Source organism: Equus asinus, chromosome 12 (genome assembly GCF_041296235.1).
Source record: "Equus asinus isolate D_3611 breed Donkey chromosome 12, EquAss-T2T_v2, whole genome shotgun sequence".
NCBI classification, from domain to species: Eukaryota; Metazoa; Chordata; class Mammalia; order Perissodactyla; family Equidae; genus Equus; species Equus asinus.
Window position 1 is genome coordinate 30,959,350 of NC_091801.1, and position 6,060 is coordinate 30,965,409.

Genomic DNA, 6,060 nt, shown 5'->3' on the forward strand with positions numbered 1-6,060 from the left:
CTGAGCTAACATCTGTGCCCATCTTCCTCTACTTTATATGTGGGATGCCTACCACAGCATGGCTTTTGCCAAGCAGTGCCATGTCCACACCCAAGATCTGGACCAGTGAACGCTGGGCCACCAAGAAGCTGAACGTGCGAACTTAACCACTGCACTACTGGGTTGGCCCCTTTTTTTTCTTTTTTTTTTGAGGAAGATTAGCCCTGAGCTAACTGCTGCCAATCTTCCTCTTTTTGCTGAGGAAGACTGGCCCTGAGCTAACATCTGTTCCCATCTTCCTCTACTTTATATGTGGGACGCCCACCACAGCTTGTCTTGCCAAGAGGTGCCATGTCCACACCCGGGATCTGACGAACCTGCACTGCTGAAGCAGAAGGTGCATCCTTAACCACTGCACCACTGGGCCGGCAGACTTTTTTCAATACTTGTGCATTTTAACATTTTGTCTTTTAAAAATGTTTGAGAGCCCAAATAGTCAAAAATATCTTGAGAAAAAAGAACAAACGTAGAGTCATCACACTTCCTGATTTCAAGCTATATTACAAAGCTATAGTAACCAAAAGTGACAAAGAAGCCAAGAATATGCAATGGATAAGATACATTGGAAAAGGACAGTCTCTTCAATAAATGATGTCGGGAAAACTGGACAGCCACATGCAAAAGAATGAAACTGGACCACTATCTTACAACATACACAAAAATTAATTCAAAATGGATGAAAGACTTAAATGTAAGACCTGAAGCCATAAGAGCTCTAGAAAAAAACACACCACAAAAGCTCGTTGATATTGGCCTTGGTGATGATTCTTTAGATCTGACACCAAAAGGAAAGGCAATAAAAGCAAAATAAACAAGCGGAACTATATCAAACTAAAAAGCTTCTGCACAGCAAAGGAAACCATCAACAAAATGAAAAGACAACTTACCAAATGGGAGAAAATATTTGCAAGCCATATATCTTATAAGAGATTAACATCCAAAATATATAAAGAACTCACACAATTCAACAGCAAAAACACAGACAACTCTGTGGAAAAACGGGCAAAGCAAGTGAGCAGACATTTTTAAGAAGACACACAAAGGGCCAAATGTACATGAAAAGGTGCTCAACGTCACTAATCATTAGGGCAATACAAAGCAAAATTACACTGAGATATCTCCTCACACCTGTTAGAATGCCTGCTATAAAAAAGACAAGAGCCAATAAGCATTGCCAAGGATGTGGAGAAAAGCAAACCCCTGTGTACTGTTGGTGGGAATGTAAATTGGTAAAATTCTGTGGAAAACAGAAGAACTGATCCAGCAATCTCATTTTTGGGTATACAGTCATGCATCACTTAATGATGGAGATATGTTCTGAGAAATGCATTGTTAGGCAATTTCATCACTGTGCAACATCATAGAGTGCACTTACACAAACCTAGATGGTATAGCTTACTACACACCTAGGCTATACGGTACTGATCTTATGAGACCTCAGTTGTATATGGGGTCGTTGTTGACTGAAACGTCATTATGTGGGGCATGACTGTATATCTAAAGGAAATGAAAACAGGATATTGAAGAGATATCTGCACTCCTATGTTCACTGAGACATCATTCACAATAGCCAAGATATGGAAGTATCCTAAGTGTCCATCAAAAGATGAATAGATAAAGAAGATGTGACATATATATGTGAAATAAGCCAGCTAGAGAAAGACAAATATTGTATGATATCATTTATATGTGGAATTAAAAAAAAATCAACCCATAGAAAGAGAGTAGAAAGTGGTTTCCAGGGGCTGGGGAGGGGAGAAATAGGCAGAGGTTGGTAAAAGGGTACAAACTTTCAGCTATAAGACAAATAAGTTCTGAGGATCTAATGTATAACATGGCGACTATAGGTGATAACACTGTATTGTACAACTGAACTTTGGTAAGAGGGTAGAACTTAAATGTTCTCACCCCCCCACAAAAGAAAATGTTTGAAAGAATCATATATATTAAATTTGTGATTGTAATTTGAAATGTTGAATAGGGTTTGTTGGTGTTAAATATTTAGGGGAACTTTACCTGATCAATTTAATAGGTAATTTATAAAGAAATGAAGATTTCAGTTTTAAGACTTAAAAAGTTGTTTTTAATATGTGCACTGTTGGGGCCAGCCCCGTGGCCTAGTGTTAAGTTTGTGTGCTCTGCTCCGGCAGCCCAGGGTTTCACCGGTTTGGATCCTGAGTGTGGACCTAGCTCTATTCATCAAGCCATGCTGAGGCGATGTCCTACACAGCAGAGCCAAAAGAACCTACAACTAGAATATACAACTACGTACTGGGGGGCTTTGGGGAGAAGAAGAAGAAGAAGAAGAAAAAGAAGGAAGATTGGTAACAGATGTTAGCTCAGGGCCAATCTTTAAAAAAAAAATATGGAGGCCGGCCCTGTGGCCAAGTGGTTAAATTCTCGCGCTCCACTACAGTGGCCCAGGGTTTCGCTGGTTCGGATCCTGGGCACGGACGTGGCACCACTCGTCAGGCCAAGTTGAGGCGGCGTCCCACGTCCCACAACTAGGAGGACCCACAACTAAAATATACAACTATGCACTGAGGGGATTTGGGGAGAAAAAGCAGAAAGAAAAAAAAAGATTGGCAACAGTTGTTAGCTCAGGTGCCAATCTTTAAAAAAAAAACAAAAAACAAATTAGTAAGAAAAAAATATGTTCACTGTTAAATATTGAGTTATCTAAAACATTAGTTACTGTCTAAGTACCTTTTTCCACACAGATATCCTTCCTTTATAGATTAAGAACAAGTTAGCAACACAAAATGCTGACAAGGATGTGGAGCAACAGGAACTCTCACTCATGCTGTTGGGAATGCAAAATCGCACAGCCACTTTGGAAGACAGTTTGGTGGGCTCTCACAAAATGAAACACTGCACTCCTTGGTATTTACTCAAAGGAACTGAAAACACATCCACAAAAACCTGGACACAGATGTTTATAGCAACTTTATTCATAATTGCCAAAACTTGGAAGCAACCAAGATGTCCTTCAGTAGGTGAATGTATGAATAAAGTGTGGTACATCCTGACAACAGAATATTATTCCATGCTAAAAAGAAATGAGCCATCAAACCATAATAAGCCCTAGAGAAAATTTAAATGCATATTACTAAATGAAAGAAGCCAATTTGGAAAGCCTACATACTGTATGATTCTGATGAAAACAATAATAACAAGTTTCCACATATCGAGGTAAATGGGAAAGTCATTCTCGTTTAAATCTGATTCGGCCTAAAATGTGTTTTTCCCAGAGCAGCCTGACTTATGGCCCACCAAACATACATTGTACGTCTGCTTCAGACATTGTCTGAAGTAAAGAATGCACTCTTTAAAACACGGATGAGCTGCTCTCTCTCTCTCTCTCTGATGCTGACACCTGTACTTCTTTGAAGATAAGCTTTTCTTCCCAGAGAACCATGGTCAAGTTGACCTGCTGTGTAATGTACTAAACTTTGGCAAAACATTTCCTTGTGACTTTGGGAAAAAAATTGTATTCCTATCATGCTTGACGTATGTTCTTTGCTCTGAAATGGTATATAACCATGCTGTGGACCACACTTCTCCGGAGTGCTTTCTTCCCTGTGGAAGAGAGTGGCCCTGGGCTAGTCTTCCCATTAGGCTCAATAAATATCGCTCTTTCTTATCTATAGATTGCTTATTGATTATTTGTGTTGACAATTCCAACTAAATGACATTCTGGAAAAAGCAAAATTATTGAGACAGTGGTTGCTAGGGGTTGAATGAGGAGAGGGAGGGATGAATAAGTGGATCACAGAGGATTTTTAGGGCAGTGAAACTACTCCATGCAGTACTATAGTGGTAGATACCATTTGTCTAACCCATAGAATGTACAACACCAAGAGTGAACCCTAATGTAAACTATGCATTCTGGGTGATAATGATGTATCAATGTAGGTTCATCAGTTGTAACAAATGTACCACTCTGGTGGGGGATGTTGATAATGGAGGAGGCTATGGGTGTGTATGGGGGAGCAGGGAGTATACCGGAAATCTCTGTATCTTCCTTTCAATTTTGCGGTGAACCTAAAACTGCTCTAAAAATAAGTCTATTAAACAAATAAGTTAGCATATGTTACTGAGATTGTATCTATATGAACACTTAAAGTTGCCTGTGAATTAATTAGCAAGAGGTAGACCAAGTAGCATTTAGTTGGGCTGGTAAGACAGGTAGTCAAGGGTAAACAATGAACAAAAGAAGGAAAAAATGGAAAAGAGTAACTTAGTTATAAGCAACCTGTTTATTTATGATAAAACTATTATGTTGGAGAATGTGATCCCTGAAGCTAGATGCTTTGTAAGGACAAGGATCTTATCTATTTTACTCACAGTTGTAGCTCTGGTATTTTCCACTGTGCCTGGCCTACAGTTTTTGCATTTAGATATTTTTTTTTTTTTGGTGAGGAAGATTTGCTCTGTTGCCAATCTTCCTCTTTTTCGCTTGAGGAAGATCAGCCCTGAGCTAACATCTGTGCCAATCTTTCTCTATTTTGTATGTGGGTCGCTGCCACAGCATGGCTTGACCAGTGGTGTAGATGAGTGCCCTGGATCAGGATCCACGAACCCAGGCCACAGAAGTGGAGCACACAGGACTTAACCACTACGCCCTGGGGCTAGCCCCCAGATAATTTTTGATGAATGAATAAAAGTGGGTTTCAAGGACCACTTACTTCAGAACCACCTGAGTCCTTTAAAACGCAGATTCATTGGGCACTTCCTACATGGGACTGAAATCCCTGGGGCTATCAGAATTTGCATTCTTCACAGACAGACAGCAAGTGCTTCTTTCACATGTTACACTGCAGTCTGGGAACTACTAAAATTCAGTCTCTTGACTTTGTCAGAGAGAAAATTGAGGCTAACTAGCGTGCTCAAGGTCGCCTGGCTAGTGACTGGACAAAAAGTAGAGCTCAAAGAGTCAGGCTCTGAAAAGTTTATCAGAGTGCTCACTTTCTTAGTTTCAATGTGGAGAAAGTAGGGAAACCACCCAGCTTCCTGATGGTTGATTTGGAGTCTATTTCTCATTGTCATTTCTGTGTCATTTCTTCTACCAGCATTATTTCACACTGTATTTTTCTCATTGTTTATCATAGTCATCCCTAACTCATTATATTTCTAATTAAAATTAACTTTTGAAATGTTTGTCAATGTTGGTGGACTTGTTTTCCTGTTTCACTTGAGTAGAGCTGTGAGAGAGAACTTATTCCACCCAACTAGGGCCTTCTGAGACTCTTGGAAAGTATTCTTTTTTCTCAGATCGCTTTTCTGTCTCCTACCATGGAAGCCATTCTCATGTGACATTGCGCGTGCTTTGGAAACAGCAGATTATAAGTTTATAAGCTTCCGTTAGCGACTCGAAGCGGCAGTCTCAGCCGTCTAACAACTTCCTAGAGTTTCATTCAGAAGCATGCTTTTAATGGGGCTCTTTTAAACCTGCTATGTTTGCCCCAATTTCCTGGACATGTTGGAAATACAAAGTCTGGAAAAACTATTTGAGTGAGTTGGTATTATTCTTCAGGCTTTGTGACTAACAAATCTCTTTGTAGGGTAATTTCACTTCGAGCAATGCCTAATGTGGTTATTGCTTCCCTCTCTCTTTCACCTATTTGCTGCTTTGCATCTGAAAAGATAATTAGCAATCAATTGATTAGCGAGCAATGTAAACATTTCTTAATCTACTCAATATAAAGCAATAAACTGGGCTAGTGAAATGAGTAAAATCACAATAATTTACAGAGCAACGGTTTGATCAGAGATGTCCACTTTTATTTGAATCAGAATAAGTGGACTTAATCTCATTTTTCTATCGATAGCATAGACAAAACATGTGGAGAGTTCTTTGTCTTAAGAAAAAACATCTAGCCGTCTGCGGTCTTGGGCGCACTGGTAAAGCTTGGTGATCTCACCTGTGGGAGCACCCACACTGGGGACTCCCGGGAGGAACTCCAACAGGAGGCCAGAGGAGCTGGGCGTCCGCGGAGGGCGGTGCGGAGCCCAGACCCC